This window comes from Equus przewalskii, chromosome 2, assembly GCF_037783145.1.
Source record: "Equus przewalskii isolate Varuska chromosome 2, EquPr2, whole genome shotgun sequence".
Classification (NCBI taxonomy): domain Eukaryota; kingdom Metazoa; phylum Chordata; class Mammalia; order Perissodactyla; family Equidae; genus Equus; species Equus przewalskii.
In genome coordinates this window covers 101,708,329-101,726,591 of record NC_091832.1, presented here as the reverse complement: position 1 = coordinate 101,726,591, position 18,263 = coordinate 101,708,329, and positions in this window count along the sequence as shown.

Sequence of the window (18,263 nt, the reverse complement as noted above, 5' to 3'; positions counted from 1 at the left end):
TTTTATAATCTTTTTTTTCCAAAGATTGGCACCTGAGCTAACAACTGTTGCCAATCTACCTTTTTTTTTTCTTTCTGCTTTTTCTCCCCAAATCCTCCCAGTATATAGTTGTATATTTTAGTTGTGGGTCCTTCTAGTTGTAGTACATGGGACGCCGCCTCAACGTGGCCTGACCAGCGGTGCCATGTCCGCGCCCAGGATCTGAACCAGCGAAACCCTGGGCCTCCACCACGGGACCAGCCCCAAATTTTATAATCTTGATCAAATAAATCAGGCAGCCTCTCTAGGCCTCGGTTTGTTCATCTAATTAACTTTTTAAATAGTCATTAATTCTGAAACAATTAATTAAATTGAATTCATTTTATTTATTTTCACAATTGAATAATAAATTTTAAATGAATCATATAAAACATGACAGTTTTTCATCAAAGGACTTACATTCACAGTTTCATATGCAGGCCATCCTATAACGATCTTCCTATTTTCTTTATTTTTATCAGCACTGGAACATTCTGATTGTCAAGTCATGATCTCTAGTAACTATGACCTTTGGAAACCTACCTAGAAGTGATTGTTCAGTACTCCATATTTCTAAAATTCGTTTCAATGAGCACAGGAAACAGCTTTCTATTTGTTAATATATTACTCCTATCATTAAATTATCAGACCTTCAAAAAAATTCCAAGAGTTGAGGAGACTATCTGAGCCTCAACTGCTAAAAGTATTCTACTAGAGTCAAACTGAGATCTCTTGGTCTCAACCATAATTAAAATGGGCAGAGGATCTGCCCAGGTTCACAAGCACATGAAAAGATGTTCAACATCACTAATTATTGAGGAAATGTAAATGAAAACTACAATGAGATATCACTTCATGCCTGTCAGAATGGCTATTATTAAAAAGACAAGAAATGACAAGTGGTAGACAGGATATGGAGAAAAGGGAAGCCTCGTACACCACTGTTGGGATGTAAATTGGGATAGGCACTATGGAAAACGGTACGGAGATGCCTCAAAAAAATTAAGAGTAAAACTACATATGATCCAAGTTTACCACTTCAGGGTATTTATCCAAAGAACACAAAACACTAATTAGAAAAGATATATGCACCCCTATGTTCATTACAGCATTATTCACAATAGCCAAGACTTGGAAATAGCCTAAGTGTCCATCGATGGATAAAGAAGATGTGGTGTATATATATATACAACAGAACACTACTCAGCCATAAAAAAACGATGAAATTTTGCCCTTTGCAACAACATGGATGGACTTTGAGGGCATTATGCTATGCAAAATAAGTCAGATGGTGAAAGCTAAATACCGTATGATTTCATTCATATGTAGAAGATAAAAACAACAACAACACATAAGCAAATAGATAGATACAGATACAGAGAATAGATTGGTGGTTACCAGAAGGGAAGGGGAGAGGGCAAAGGGGGTAAAAGGGCACATTTACAGTGACAAGATGGCAATTAGACTTTGGGTGGTGAACACAATGTAGTTTTCACAGAAATTGAAATATAATGATGTACACCTGAAATTTACATAGTGTTATAAACCAATGTTACCTCAATTAAAAAAAAATCAGTGTAATGTTGACTATTTGGGATGGAACTGTAATCATGAAAAGAATGGAAATGGCAAGTAGAAATTCAAATTAACTGGGATAGGGTGAAGGAAATAAAGAAGACATTGTGCAAGATGGCACAAGTAAGAAAAATGGGAAAAAGATGAACTATTACAAAGAAAAATATATGACAAATATAAGATGGGAAGAATAAAGCCAATTATGTCAATTGCACAGTAAATGTAGACAGGCTGAATTTCATCATCAAAAGGCAGAGACTGCCAGATTTGGTGAAAAAAATCCATCTGTAAGTTACTTGTGAAAATATTCATAAAACAAAGGAAAAAATATATTAAAAATGAAGAGATAAGGGGGCTGGCCTCATAGCCTAGTGGTTAAGTTCCATGCATTCCACTTCAGTGGCCCAGGTTTGGTTGTCGGGTGTGGACCTACACCACTTATCAGTGGCCATGCTGTGGCAGCAACCCACATACAAAATAGAGGAAGACTGACACAGATGTTAGCTCAGGGTGAATCTTCCTCAGCATGAAAAAAATAAAAAAGGAAGAGATAAGAATATCATTTAAAAAGTATATCAGATGCAAAAGTACGTTTATATGAAACCACTTGAGGAAGTTTCCCCAAAGGAACAACTTCAGCAAGTAAGAGTGATAATAGTTTGGTTTTTCCTCTAAATAGTTAAATCATTTTCATTATCTTTTCATTTATATTTGTTTATTGGCCCTTTTAGAAAATACAAAGAATGGTAACCAATGACAATTTTAAATTTGACAAAATCTCACATATCAACTTTACACTCAACCAAGAATTTTGTCTCACAAGCCTGCACAGTCAGGCATGTTGACCCATTGACTAAAGTAATGGTGACCGGCCTTCATGAGGCCTGGCTCCCTCTAGAAAGCTCCTCTTTCTGCCAAAACAGATTTGCACAGCAAAACCGTATGATAAGCATTCAATAGACATTAGCTCTCTTCAGTTTCCCTTCTTTTTTTGAATAGAAAATAGAACCATCTAATTCCTATTTGTACATTCCAGAGGCATAGCCAAGGCCATAGCTATAGCGATTTAGCTTGTTTGAATAAGAGCTGTGCAGATAACAATGTAATGTGGCCTATTACTCAATTTCATTTCTAGCTGTGTTATGGTTAATGAAGCCTATAGGCCAGGAATCCAACCACTTCAAAACAACAGCTTTAGCAACCGAGCAGATGTATTTCATGAAATGCCACTTGAAACCTGTAATGACTCTCATTGCTTCAACTGTAATTCTCTGATCATCAGGGACAATTTAAGTGAATGAAGACCCCTTATTTAAACCACTTGCATTGCGTCCTCAGTTTTCTTAGTTCTCCACCTTACTAATCTTTATGATACACTTCAGTTTCTTTAATTTTTGTAGTCTTATACTTTTTTTAAATAGTTGTGATGCTTTTAATCAAACAAAAACTTTCAAGTTCTGTTTCAAAACACTGCAGATTCAAAGTAAACTACACATATAAATATATATATATATATATATATATATATATATATATATATATATATAAACTTCAAACAGATTAGTAATTAAGGATAAAAAGATACCATTTGAGCACAGAAGCCCTAAAGTTAAAATGATGTGTTTTAGGTTAGGGAGCAGAAATGTCAGCAGTTTTCCAAACTCTTTTGTAATAGAATTGTTATTTGAAGACTAACTTACTCACATTCACCATATTTTATGAAGAAATGGGGGGAAAATCATGAACATTTAGGTTTGGCTGATATTCCACAGAATAGTTGTTTTACCCTGAAAACGCAAGCAGAAATAGAAACAGGCCTTGATGGATGTAGTCAAGAATTTTAAGATGGGAGAGGTAAGGATGTATCCCAGACTACAGTGCTGAATCCCATTTTTCAGCCTTCAGTATGATGTATGAACACCTTGTGATGCAAAAATACTAACTTAAAAGGCGCCTGTGTTTTTAAAAGGGAAAATTTCCCCCCAATGTAATCCAATAAAAGTTGAATTCCAGCTGGATATTTTTCTATTTTCTTTCCAGCTGCCATTCACTAGTATTAGACTAAACAGATAAAAGTGACTTAAAATAATTAAAAATAGACTTGCTTTAGAAAAACAATACATATAATAATAATTCGGGTATAGTCAAACCTGGCACTCCCATTCATGCCTTACTAGGGAAAAATCTGTGCTGTAGAAAAGCAGGGTTTATTCCTACATAAGCAGGAACACTGCCATTCTGTAAATGTCAATTTCTCCTTTCTTTTCCTGAGAAATTAAGAAAATAAGTTAAAAGAGAATCTTATAAAGCATTTTGAATGAGAAATATAAATTTAGCTGTAAAAGTAAAAAGACTTAAAAGGCTAAAACTATTTTGAGAAGCTCATGAACAATTTCATCTTAAATCAAGATATACATAGTCTTAATTTTATGCTATTTCTTTTCTGGGAAGAACACCAGTGTTTCCTATATTTAAAAAATAAATTTGCTACACTTCAAATTTAAATACCTGGGTCTCTTCCAAAATACTTTGGAAAAAATAACTAATTTATTATTAAATAAAATAATCAAATAATTGGGAAGGTAATTTTTTTAAAAATCTTTACTTATTTTATTCAAAAATAAAAATTATTACTTTTCAGAGCAAACTGAACATCAAAGATATTTTAATTCAGGAGATGTCTTACTCATCAATACAAATCTAAGATCAGAGCATGACACAGCAGGCACTCAAAAATTGTTATTAAATTAATAAATAAATCAGGCAAATGTTTATAAGTGTGGATATAAGTTTATTAACCTAACTTTCATAAAACTTGATATATAATTATTCCCCTGCAAAGAAAAATTTCAAATCAGTGCCCAAAAATGTATTACATCCCTCAGTCACTATGTCAATGGAATTTGGAGTTGAAAATACTCCTGCAAAATAGATTTGTGATTTGCTAAAACATATTGTTAAAAGCTTATGTTTTGCTTTTTGGTACCAACGGGGCAAAAATGTCACTAGTAGTTTTGACCTGAGTTTTATCTTCCACACCTGAATTAAATTATATTTTTCTTGGTTACAGATGAATAAACACATTTCCTTCATGGCATTGTGCCAGTAGAATAATGCACCTGGAATATGTTAATTTTCTTAATGACCTCACAGTCTGTCATAGTAAGCTAATCATATCCAGACAACAAGATTAGCATCATTTCTACATTTAGAAAAAAGCCACTTAAATGCCAGCTTAATTATTATTAAGATTCATCTCTTCATTTATTAATTTAAGGTCCAAATTTTGTATGACAGTGTTTTCTCCCAAACTTCCAAGTGTTTCTTATTTTCTGATACTATTTAATTGTTAGGTTGGTTTGACATACGCTCTCAAAACAACTTTAGAATTGTATGCCCTTATTTAAAATGCTGGATGTACTGGGGGGATTTGGGAGAAAAAGGAAAACTAAAATCTTTTTTAAAAAATTAAAAAATATAAATAAACAAAACGCTGGAGAAAAGGGCCTATGTACATGTTCAGTAATTCAAATCCACCTAATGGCACCACATATGTTTTCTGTTATGATATGGTTACGACTTTCACGCATAATATGGGGAATATATGTATTTTTTCAACTCTTTTTATCCACATCCTCTAAAGTTTATACCTCCGATGCAATCTTATACTTAGCACTATCTAAAGAGTTGAGCCAAAACAACCAATTCCCTTATTTTTGTCCCATCAAAACCAGCAGATTTTGCTTGGCAGCAGAACCCATAAATAGGTTAGAATTTGTTATACTTATATAAAGCAGTAAACAAAGTATCTACTCCCTGATTTCTTTACACCTAATGTGCTTTATATTACCATAAATATTAATATAAATATAAAATTAATAAATATATTCCTCGTGGCCATAATTATTTGATATCCATACTCAAAAAAAAAAAGAAACATAATTAAACTAGTTCAGGATTACAATTAAATAGATTTATCCATTTTGAAACCTAAGCTACACATACATGCAAATTGAATTTTATTTCAAATATTTATAAACAGTTGATAATTGCTTCAAGCTTTGAATCAGTCAGCCAAGTTAAAAGCATATTACTTAGGGGAAAAAACTGATGACAAAAGTTACAACCCACAGAGATGTCATCCCTGAAAATTTTACCATTCTTAGAAAAGTCTATTTCATTTTCACCTTGTTAAACAGATTCAATGACTTGTCACAAAAGAACGAAAGTATTACAAATACTTCTACAATGTGTACCTCTTGTATAGTTGCTAATTTTTCTACAAATGAAGTTAGTATCAAAGAGCAGAATAGCAACAACGACTCTAGAAGGAGATTGCCGTTATAAGGAACCCAAAGGAACCGACATGGAAGGATATGGCAGGATTCGGGTCATTTTGACTGATATATCCTACATTATATTGGGACCCACAATAAGCTCAAAAACTTGTTGACTGTCCTACTGGTTCACATCTTGCTTTCAGGTTATTCTCTCCTGTGATTTTGTCATATAAACGTATTAGCCTTTGAAAGAGTGACCTAGACAGAAGAATTTAGGAGAGAAATGGAACATTATCCCACATGTGCTAAAGGGATCCAATGCATGCAGTCACAGTTTTTTGAAGTGGGTATGGTTTTTGTATCTTACTCTCCCCTTATAGAGATGGGGTTTTATTAGACCTGATCAATATCTTCTTACTTACTGGATTAATAAGGCCCTGTAAGTAGTTAATAACTTTTGAGAAAGAACTTAGTGCTATTTAAAAAAAAAATGCCCACAAACATCAAGTAGATTTTTTTGAAGAGCCGTGTGTCTTGATGCAACGTACTAGGCAGTACAATTTAGTATAAGAAGCATGGGCTTTGGAGCCCTGCAGATCTCTGTTCAAATGCCAGCTCTGCCAGTTTCTAATTTCTAATTTCAGTCAAGGCATTTAACCATACTGAATTTAATTTTCTCATCGGTAAAATGAGAATTGGGTGGAAGAGAATATGAACAGCAAAATGTCTCCCTGGGAACGTGGCATCCTTTTTCCTCTGTGCTGCTGATACACTTCTTTCTGATTTTCACTGCTCCCTGGGGATGGGAACCCAGCATTGAGCCTGATCACAGGAGGTGCTCAACTGATTCCACTTCCCTTTCCTGAGAAGCTATTAAAATTAATGACTTAATTATATCACTATAGCATTACCTACTAAGAATATCAAAATACTAAATCAATCAAGAGTTAGCCAACTTGTCACAGCAAGCTGTAATGAGTTTGAAATATATTCATTTACATGAAATCATTGACTTTATAAACTGTCTTAGGGGATTTTCTTATCCCTAATTTGCCCAAGACAATTAAGTGTTTGCACAGTGATAAGTCAAGGCATCCTCTAGACTAGGGATCAGTAAACTGGCCAGATGGTCATTAATTTAGGCTTTGCTTGCCACAGGGTCTTTGTTGCAGCTACTGGACTTTGCTTTGTAGTACAAAATTGGCCATAGACAATAGGTAAACAAATGAGAATGGCTGTGTTACGATAAAAAATTATTTACAAAAATTGGTTGTGGACCTGATTTGACTCACAGGCTGTAGCCTTCCAACTCCTGTTCAGTACTGATGATCTCTCAATATCCATCAATGATCACTTACATGATTTCTTATATTCCTGATATTTCCTATCAGTCAGCCAGATGAATATGACTATATGTAGAGGTTTAGAGAATATATTAAAAGAACAATTACATATTAAAAATTAGGTATAAATTCCTATCATATTCTTCTTTTTAAAGATATTTAGTAGAAAAATATAGAAGAGTGGACCAAGAAGGGAAGATGGCTAAATTTGTAACTAATAGTGTGATTCCTAACTAGCATAAAAACCCAATATAATATATCTTCTAACTCCAAAGGCCATAGTTCAAAGCTCCAGTCAGTCAGGAGGGCATTCCAAGTAATACTGGTACACCAGTTACAAGTTATGCAAGTAGCAGTCAAGAACAACAGAAAATTCTCTCTAGGTAACTCCAGTAGCTGGAGACAACATGAAAAACCAGAACAAAATATTTTAAATTTGTCCACCCACTTGCAATATGATTAAGCCCAAGAATTATAAATTACTGTTTCTATAAATGCAAAAGAATTTTTAGACATTTGAACAAATGGAGAGAACAAAGATATTACAAAACATTTGGTGAGCCTCCTCCACAAAGCATGCTTCAAACCACAGAATTGAAAACAAAGTCAAAAAAGTAAAAGATTGTTATGTGAAGATGGTTGAATAGTTTTCCTCCATTGCACTAAAGGTCTTTCTAAAGATCAACATTAAAACAATCAACTCTTTTTCCAGTTTGTCAATAAGCTCTCTTATTACATTGTGAACTCAGAGGCATGAACAATGTATTATTCAACATCTCTGTAAGTACAATATATGAATAATAGAGATACATTGGACAAAAATAGTAGGTGCTAAGCAAATTATTGTTCAATTTCACTTAATAATCTAACTAGCCTTAATGGAAGATAGAAATCATACAATTGCTCATTATGTTATTATCACAAAATCCATTCACCTAAATAGCAGGATATTCCCTGAAAGTGTAAAACTCTATCTTCTGTCCCTCAGTGCTGTGCTGCAAAGACCAGAGCTGTTTTAAGGGGACTGTAAAGAATTCAGAGCTATGCCATTTGGCGATTCGAAGCAGGCTCCTGTCCCTCTTAATTAAACAAATCCCTCAGCATTGCATGAGCAGGCTGCTTTCCAGGATAGAAGAGATGTCACGCAGATGTTTCCAACAAAATTTCCTAAAGATTTACCTTGCTGAGAAGAAATGATTCCATTCAAAGTAAGAAGTTTGCCGATCCTGTAAGGATGAACATGAGCAGAAGGGTTGGAATTTGCCTCTTTTTAAAAGAAAACATACACGCAACATACAACCAGACACATATTCAGAATGTCCAGACGTCTTCACCATGCAGGGGAATGATTTTTAAAACTCCACAGAAATAAGAAAAGGCACTGAGAGAACGATGAGAAGGTGTGTAAATCGGAGAAGTGAGACTACACAGACCTCTCTTAGGTTGCCAACTTGATTAGCTCTTCTCTTTTACGGAAAGATGCTTTAGTCATTGACACGCCAAAAGAAGGACCCAAAACTTAGCCTGATTTCAGGTCAAAGGTGAAAGAAAGAAATGCCAAGAAGACAAATGCTTACAGAAGAGACCTGTGAAACAAAGCAGTAAAGATAGGTTTTATAGCTCTGCAGTACAGAAGATGAAATCCGGCGTGGAATAGATCCTGTCTGCTTGTGAATTTTAATGCAGATGATGGAACAAGAGGGCATACATAAAAATTAGGGAAAATCTGATTTTAAACAGATATCAGGCAGCCCTTCAGTGCAAAGAATCATAAATGAATGTATGGAATATCAGGCAGAAAAAAATCCGTTAAAAACGACAATAGCATATCATCCAAGTTAAAAGAGATTATAAAATATTATGAAGCTTCATTGGATGACTACAAGAAATTTCTTAAAACTTCATTATTAATTAATTTTTATTTTTATCACTTCAGAACAACACAACAAAGGTGTTTATTAGTAATAAATGATGATAATAAAGCCAAAATTAACATGTAGACAAGATTCTGAGTTTCTCATTTGGAGGTTGTCGCTCTACTATCTTGTCATCATAGCCTCAAATGGTGAATTTGGTGATTTCCAAGAAACAAAAGATTAGATTATTTTGAAGTCTAGAGTTCTATAACGTATCATATTTTATTTAAAGCAAAAGTAATGAAGGAGACTAGTTCCTCCGTTGCTGCTGTATTATAAGTCTAACATTGTAAGTCTCCTGAGGAATTTTTCTGTTTTACTTAATGGACACTTGAAATTGAGTAACTGAACTTTTCTTATTAGCTACTAGAAATTTAAGAGCCACATTTAGCAGCCAATCAAACAACTAAGTAACCTTTGCCATTTTATGTCATTTCCCTATATTGGTTTTACCTTATTCTTTTGCAAACATTTTTATCATATTCTAATTTACATAATGATGTAGGAATATGGATGTTACATTTTAATGATTTGGAATAATTTCTTGGAATATTAATTACTGGATCTTTCTTGTAGAACTGCACCAGAAAACATGAAAGCCCGGATCACCCCTTTACTTTATCTCAATTTCGTTCATATTGGCCTTGTACAGAACATCTAGAAAACATAATTTATTGGGTGGCCAACATTATCCTCTTGTTTCAAATGAGACTATACAAAGAGGTTCAATAAAAAGAAAAAAATAAAGCAAACATCGAATCTACAGAATGAATGTGGAAACTGAGAAGTCTGAAAAATTCCATTTTATAAAACACCCATCCATACATTCATGCTTCATGGGGATTCAGAAAACCTCCCTGCCCCGGCAGCTCCCAGCTCAATGGCTCAGCAATGGATCCTGATTTTAACACCATGGTGCTGATCCCCCAACACTTGTGAGAATCCACATTTCATGACACGTGGCTAATCCTTGAAATTGTCATAAGTATACAGGATACCATTTTGTCATGGGATAGACAGGGAGGAAAAACCTCTGGTTCCTTCCCCATAGTGCTACCATTTTTCCTTCTTTCATTTTTGTTCTCCTAGTCCCAGAAGCGCTTCTCCAAAACTCGCAATCAGAAAACTTAGCCTACGTAACCCTAGTGGTACTCAATGAATTCTCTGCTCATATAATACTTGTTTTTTGGTTATAAGTGTTTGAAGAAGGAAGGAAATGAAAAAGACACACTAGGATTTCATGGATTCTGAAACTGTCACATATAATCTCCTGCCAATATCCGTATTTCTTGTCTCTTCCCTAATAATCTTTTTTAATAGCCCAGGCATTAGCATTTCTCATTTTTGAATTTGTCCCAGAAAAATTAAAACTATGAATATAGTTTAATAGAAGGAGCATATTTACCTGCTATGTACCTTTGTACTGAACCAAAGTTTCAACAATTTTTGGTTTCTTAAATGCTTATCAAATTTCTTGCTTATTTCTTGCTTGAGAGAATGTCATTATCTATCACACAAACTTATTTTTTATAAACTTTTCAAAATAAAAATATAGCCACAGAACAGAGGAACAACAAAAAGAAGGAGGAGGGGAAATCAACTTAACAAGAGGATCACCATGTTATCAGGACAGCTTTTTCAAAATGCATGCACTTTCTTCTCTCCTCTGCTTCAAACTCTGAACTACACATTTCACATGGAATAGACCAAGAAAGGGAGAAGAGTGTTCATAGTTTTATCATCTCTTGTGAAGGTTCTAAGAAAGAATGACTAGTGTTTTAATCACTGCTCACAAGGTCATTGAGTGCACTTTATCCTTGATACTTTAGAAGCTCTAATCTGAACGTGGCTATTATTTCAATGTACCAGATGAGCAATTATTTTCTGGGAATGTAGTATGAGAGACAGAGAAATAATATCATAGGGATCAAATGAAATTAACTTAGGTTTTTCCACTGTTATGACTTGATCCATACAGAGAGAAGAATATTCTCAGCATAACCTATCCGACCATACAGTATTTCACATTACTAGACTGGTTGGTATTCTATGATAGGAAAAAAATTGTGCAGAAATTATTTTCTAGAGGTCAACAGAAAAAGAAATTTTTGCTGGAAATAAACTAGTAAGCCCTTGACTCATTGGAAACAGTTGATTTTTACACTAAAGTTTCCAATTCATAACATTCTTAATCTAACATCTGTTAATTAATTCAAAACCAAGAACTGTAACTCCACACATTATACAGCACTTCACAGTTCACAGCACACTGTAAGGCAGAGTATCTCATTTGATCCCACTAAAATCTACTTTATCACCTCAAGTTTCAGACAGGAAAAATGAAGTTCTGAGAGATTAAAGGACTTGCTGTGGTCATTCAATGACCCTGCCAGGTCTCTGGTTCTTAGTCTAGTGTCCTTTGCTCTACCTCCTGTTGAAGGTTAATGTTAATTTAATTAAGTCATTACAATTTCCACATGGTGACTCTGACAATATTCAGTTATTTCTCCAGGTTTTCTTCATCTAGACATTATCTTCCTCCTGATATCTCTTTGAAAATAAATTACTAGAAGAACTTCAAAGTCATAGTTAGGCTGTACTTCAAAACCTACCAGCAGGATGTGGGAGTCACAAAGAAGTTTCTGAGGATGGTGTGTGTTGGATTCCTGTTAGCATCAGAAAGAAATGCTGGGGCTCCTATTAACAAGGAGGAATTGACAGATGTCTTATGGTTTGCATATAAATTAGAACAAAACATGCCTGTGCTACCAAAAGGAAATTACGCTATCCTTTTTAGCATCATGTACAACTAAATATTTTCTAAATATTGTTAAGGAGCTGAAAAATAAAAAAATGACTAATGGTGTTATAGTGTACCAAACAGATTGGTAGAAGAATATCAACAATCTAGGATATGCAGATGACATCAGAAAGCAGCAGTGACTTGAAATGACTTCTGATGAGAGTGAAAAAAGAAAGTATCAAAGCAGGAATGCATTTAAACATCAAGAAGACAAAAATCATCATTGTAGAAGAATTACACAACTTTGACGTAGACACTGAAGACACTGAAATTGTTGAAGATTTTGTTTACGTTGGTTCAGTCATCAATTTAAATGGAGACTGCAGCCAAGAAATCAAGAGAAGACTCAGACTTGGAAGGGCAGCAATGAAAGGACTGGGAAAGATCATCAAGTGCAAGAAAGTGTCATTAGAAGCCAAGGCCAAGATTATTTATACCCTCGTATTCCTAATTACTATATACAAGTGGGAAAGCTGGACAGTGAAGAAGGCTGACAGGAAAAGAACTGATGCATTTGAAATACAATATTGGAGGAGAGCTCAGCAGATGCCCTGGACTGCTAGAAAGATGAGCAAATGGGTCCTACAGGAAATTAAGCCTGAACTATTGCTGGAGGCAAAAATGATAAAACTGAGGCTATCCTGCTTTGGGCACATCATGAAAAGGTAGGATTCTTTGGAAAAGACAATAATGCTGGCAAAAGTAGAAGGCAGCAGGAAAAGAGGAAGACCAAACATGAGATGGATTGACTCCATAGTGGATGCCAAAAGCATGAGCCCATAGAAGCAGAGTATGGCTGTTGTGGACATCACTCATTCACAGGGTTGCCAGACTTGATGGCGTGTAACAACGTAACAACAACAACCAAATAGAGACCCATTTGTACAGTGGATCAGATGTAACTTAGAGAGCTTGCCAGAGCCATGAAAGAGTGTATTCTCTTCGTGAGCGCCAACAATTTATTTTTATGAGCAGTAATTCACCAGAGGGTCAGGCACCATTAAAGTCAATATAAAGCTCTGGAAAGAAGCTTCTTCTCCAGCATATGCTATATGCCTCCTCAGGAATATAGTGGCAATTTAAATAAACCTGTAAAATTCAATTTCAAAACAAATTAACATAACCTCTTATAGAAAATACGAATGTTTGTGCTTACCCATTAGTACTTTAGATCAAGCTAAGGTTTCTATGTCATTTCATCTGCCCATGTACCTTGAGCTGCACAGACGATATCATCTGGCTCTGGATAAAAATGGAGAAATTAGTCATTCAGAAATTAAAATATTTTCTCAAAATTATGTTAATTAAGAATAGGATCAAATTAGAGAAAGAACTAAACTAGCCCATGCCATTACAAAATCTCACAAAGCTGTTCCTTAGTTGTGTACATTTTAAAGAAGGAAAGATGAGAGGGATGAAAGGGAGAGAGAGAGAAGAGGAGGAGGAGACGGCAGGCAGGCAGGCATCTGAAATTACAACTTGATGAGCCAAATTTCTTCTAAATATTTTCTAAGCAATTATTCAAAGAATAAAAGAGAGCTTTTAGGGGAAATAAATATAGCTCTTCAACCACCAAACAATAGTATATGTCTCCAAACCATTTGCTTATTAATAATTCAGCTTTTATCACCAAATATGCTTAATGATTTCAAGTGTAAAACTCATGAGATGTCATTTCAATTCATTCTTAGAGTGTTGTCTTGGCAGTCGGTGGAGAGAATTACAGGAATAAGTGGTCTGGCTATATATAAAACAAAGGCAGAAACATGAAAATCTCTTCTTCAAATGCTAGACTGATGAAATGATTTTAATGGCTTGCATTCTATTGTTCTTCATTCTTAAGAATGGATTATATTTCTGGAAACTGACTTGACTGATTAGGTTTCCTCCAGTCTCCTTCTGGATTTTGCTGTTGAATATGATCATTTCTATCACATGAACAGCAGGAGCCAAGCATCTGCCTCTATTGTAGCTTCCATGGTATTACTGTCGAATGTGTGAGCCAGTAGGGCCTTGCTGAATGAAGTCCACAATTCAAATCATAAAATTTTTCATACACCAGAGAACTCTTTGGAGGCAACCCAAAGGTGAAATACAATTTCTATCCTGAAGAGCTATTCTCTACAGACCCATGAGACACAAAAGAAGTAAGCTTTAAGAGCAGGGTTTCTCCAAGTGAAGTCAGTGGACCAACTGCCTTGGAATTATCGACAGTGATGAATAAAAGATGAAGATTCCTGGGCACCTCTTCAGATTTATGCAATCAATTTCTAGAGGCAAATCCCAAGGAGCATCTGCACAAGCTCACCTGGTGATGCTAAAATTTTAAAAGCCACTGTTCTTGAAGCTAAAACTGCTCTAAAAAAATTAGGTCTTAAAAAAAGTCACTATTCTATTTTTTTCTCACTATTTTAAAGTCTTGAGTCCACACAACCCTTAGCTTTCAATGATGTCCCCCTAAAGAAGATTTATGAAGCATTTTTCTGAATTGGACCAGTTTCTTATTATATGTTGTCATGTAACCCAAATGGGTAGGGTATAACAATGCTGGGAAAATGTCCCACCAGGTTGCTAAGCATAAAACTTGAATGAAATAGCTTAATTCCAGTTGCATCAAGAGAAATCATGGGATAGGACTTTTCAAAAATATGTTGCAACATAAAATAGGAATTTAGTTTAAAATTTCTGATTGACATTTCTTTCCCAAACCAGATTATAGTGCCGATGACACAGTATTGAGATGTACACACATAGCTCATGGGTAGAAGCCTATGGCTGTTTCTTTGCCATATCCACACTTGCCACATATCCTGGAACTTATTATAATTCTGTTGAAGTGGTCAGACTGTTCTTAGCGTGCTTGTTTTTTCTTGAGGAAATCTATTGCCCTTTCAACAAGGAAGCATTCGGTTACCAAGCTCTTCCTGGTTAAAAATAATTTGCAAACTCTGCCTTGTAAACACTTGCAGATATACCACAGAAGTCCCTAGAGCTACCCTGGAAGTAGACCAAATTTATCTCAAACATATCTTGCTCATGTAAAATAAATATTGAAACCATTATTCCAGAGAAACTATTTTTCTAAACCAGTTTCTTTTCAAAGTGAAAGGCAAAGGCAACGCCTCAGAGTTTGGAAAGGCAAAGGCATGTTTGGTGAAATCGCCAGTGCGGAATAGAGATTGAAGGAACAGATGCCTTCCCCTCTTCCTACTAGTATAGGCTGTGCTGCTCATCTTCACCTGTCCTTTGTAAAAGGAGAAAAATGGGGGCCAGCCTGTGGCTGAGTGGTTAAAGGTCTGCGTACTCTGCTTCAGCAACCTGTGTTCACAGGTTCAGATCCTGGGGGTGGATCTACTCCCCTCATGACCCATGCTGCAGAGGTATCCCTCCTACAAAATAGAGGGAGATTGGTGCAGATGTTAGGTCAGAGCAAATCTTCCTTACCAAAAAAAAAGAGGAGAAAATGTAACTTACTCTCATCAATTTGCCACCTACATTCAATATTTAGTCTAAAGTTGAGGTTGCAAAAATATGGTCCATGGGCCAATATATCCCAAAGATAGTTTTTGTAAACAAACTTTTATTGGAACAGCCACACCCACTTATTTGCATAGCATCTGTGACTGTTTTCCCCCTACAAAGTCAGAGTTGAGTAGTTGCAAAGAGACCCTAAGGCCCACAAAGCTAAAAATTTTTACTATCTGACCCTTTATAGATACAGTTTGCCTACCACTAATCTAGAAAATATCTATAGTTGCCTCAGTCAGGATTCTTATCCAAAAGAGGTAAGTAGAGGCAGAGGTGGTGTCCAGCATGATACAGTAGGACATTTTTATCTGAACATTGTTGCAGGAAGAACAGACAGCTTGATCATCCAAAACAATGTTTATTCTTCTTATACAAAATAATTTCTTTCAAAAGTAAGCATTCTGCTAAATTGCTGTTTTGAGAAGGAGGTCAGGAATGACCAAGATAAAATAATGCTTGTGGAAGCACTATATGCCCAAACCTTCCTCCAGATACTGCACCTGCTCTTGCTGCTGTATCTTGGTCATGATAAATATGAGAGACCTCCTCATTTCCCTACAAGAATACCACCAGTAAATTACTTGTTCTTGCTTGCCTACATTCTCTCATCCATTCACTCACCCAACAATTGTTTAATAAGCACCTATTATGTGTCAAGCCCTGTGCTAGGAGCTTAGTATAAACAGACATGGGTTGGTTCTCACAAAAAGGTTTGTCAGGTGTAAATTTTGAAGCAGGTGGTCTTAGATTTGAACTTACAAATAAAGAGAAAAAATCAAACCCATAAATGTCTTTTCTCCTAGATTAAGTATATTATTATGTTATGACCTACAATTAGGCAATGGAACTTAGCACAAAGTATCAGCTTATAATATAATAGTATAGATAGCTGTCATTATATTTTCCATCATAACTTTTCTTAAGTAGTCTAAAATATACTGTTAGTTTGTACTTTCGTTGAAAGTTTGGGAGCTCTATCAGATCTTAATGAAAAGGTGATTCAGACAAGTCAAGCTGTAAGTACAACATTGTATAACGAGCTCTAGGAGAGGGCAAATGTAGAAAAATAGGAAAGCAACAGAGTAGGGAGTTAGGGGAGAGGTGTTACCTGATAGAAGTGGTAATATTTCCTAAATATTAAATATTAAAAATATTAAATAGGAAATATTAAAAAGGAGGAAATGAAGAGTGGATGAAGAGAGGAGATTGTACATGGCCAGGTCGACCATGTAAAGAAGTTTGGTTGGTTTTTTTTGATTGAGATAAATGGGAAGCAATTAGAAGTCTTAAACAAGGAGTAGCATGATTACATTTTTCTTCATAGACTGCTCTGGCTGCACAAAAGAAAACAACTAGAGAAGAATGAAGACTGGGGGCACTAAGATCGCTTTGGAAGCTGGTATAGAAATTCAAGAAAGAGATGATGGAAGCTGATCTATGGTAATACTAGTGGAGACGAAATGAAGTAGAGAGATTCAAAAGGTATTAAAATAAACAGAACAGAAAAATCTATCCGATTTGGGGTGGAATAAAAGAAAAGAATCAATCAAGAATGACTTTTAGTTTTTTGCCTTGGGCAATTCCCTGGGTTGTGGTGGCATTTGCTATGATTGGGAACACAGAGGAGGGGCAAGTTTGAGAGAAAGATGGTAAGTTTGGTTTGGGACACTTTGAGCATCTCATCCCTGAGGACCATCCAGATAAGTTGTTGAATATGCAGTTGGGTAGGTACACTTGAGGCTAAGAAGATTGGAAATAAGGATGAGTCATCAGTGTATCAATAGTAATTGAGACAATTGGGATGGAGGAGATTACCCATGTTGCATATTTATAGTGAAAGAAGAAAGGCCCACAAACGAATCCACCAGGTAGAGGATGAGAATTCTGCAAGGAAAAAAAAAAAAAAGGCTGAGAAGGTGTGGCTAAGTAGGCAGGAGAAAACACATAGTTTTGAATCAGAGGAGTCAAAATAGTGTTTCATGAAGAAAAGAATAACCCATTATATCAGACATGTCTGAGAAAAAGATTATGATAAGACCTAAGATACATTCCTTAGATTTACTGTCATTGCCAAGTGTGGTGACAGCAGTTAGGGAAGGGGCAGAAGCCATACTGCAGAAGGTCTAACAAAAAGTCTGCAAAATGTGAGTAAAGAAAATCATAAATCCTCATTGGGAGATATTTTTTTAAAATCTTCTCTTTTTGGAAAGGCATATCATGTTTTTTGATAGGGACACCAAGAATTGTTGAAATGTAAATTCTCCCAGTTGATCTATAGATTAAATGCAATTCCAGGAAAATCCAAATAGGGCTTTTTTATGGACTATAACAAGCTCATTCTAAAATACATATCAAGTCATAAAAGCTTAGAAAGAACAAAAACACGCCTGAAAAATAAAAAGAAATGATTTTGCCTGAGAACATCAAGACCTATTATAATGTATCATAAATATGACAGATACAAGGTATAGAGATAGATACAGAATATGAGTGAGTAGAAATGGAGAGAACAGAAATAAACCCACACATATATAAATGAGTTCTAACTGAGCTGGCATTGTAGATTGGTGGGGAAAGGATTGACTACTCAGTAAAGATGCTGGGAGAGTTATTATTCATTTGAAAAACAAAGAAGAAAAAAAGAGACTCCTTACATCACACTCCACACAAATCTTAAATTCCAGATATATTAAGTACTCTGTTTTTATAAAATAATAATCTATAAACCTTTAAGTTGACAATTAGCATAGTATCTTAATGAGCTTGGGGTAGAAAAAGATTCATTAACAAGACATAAAAG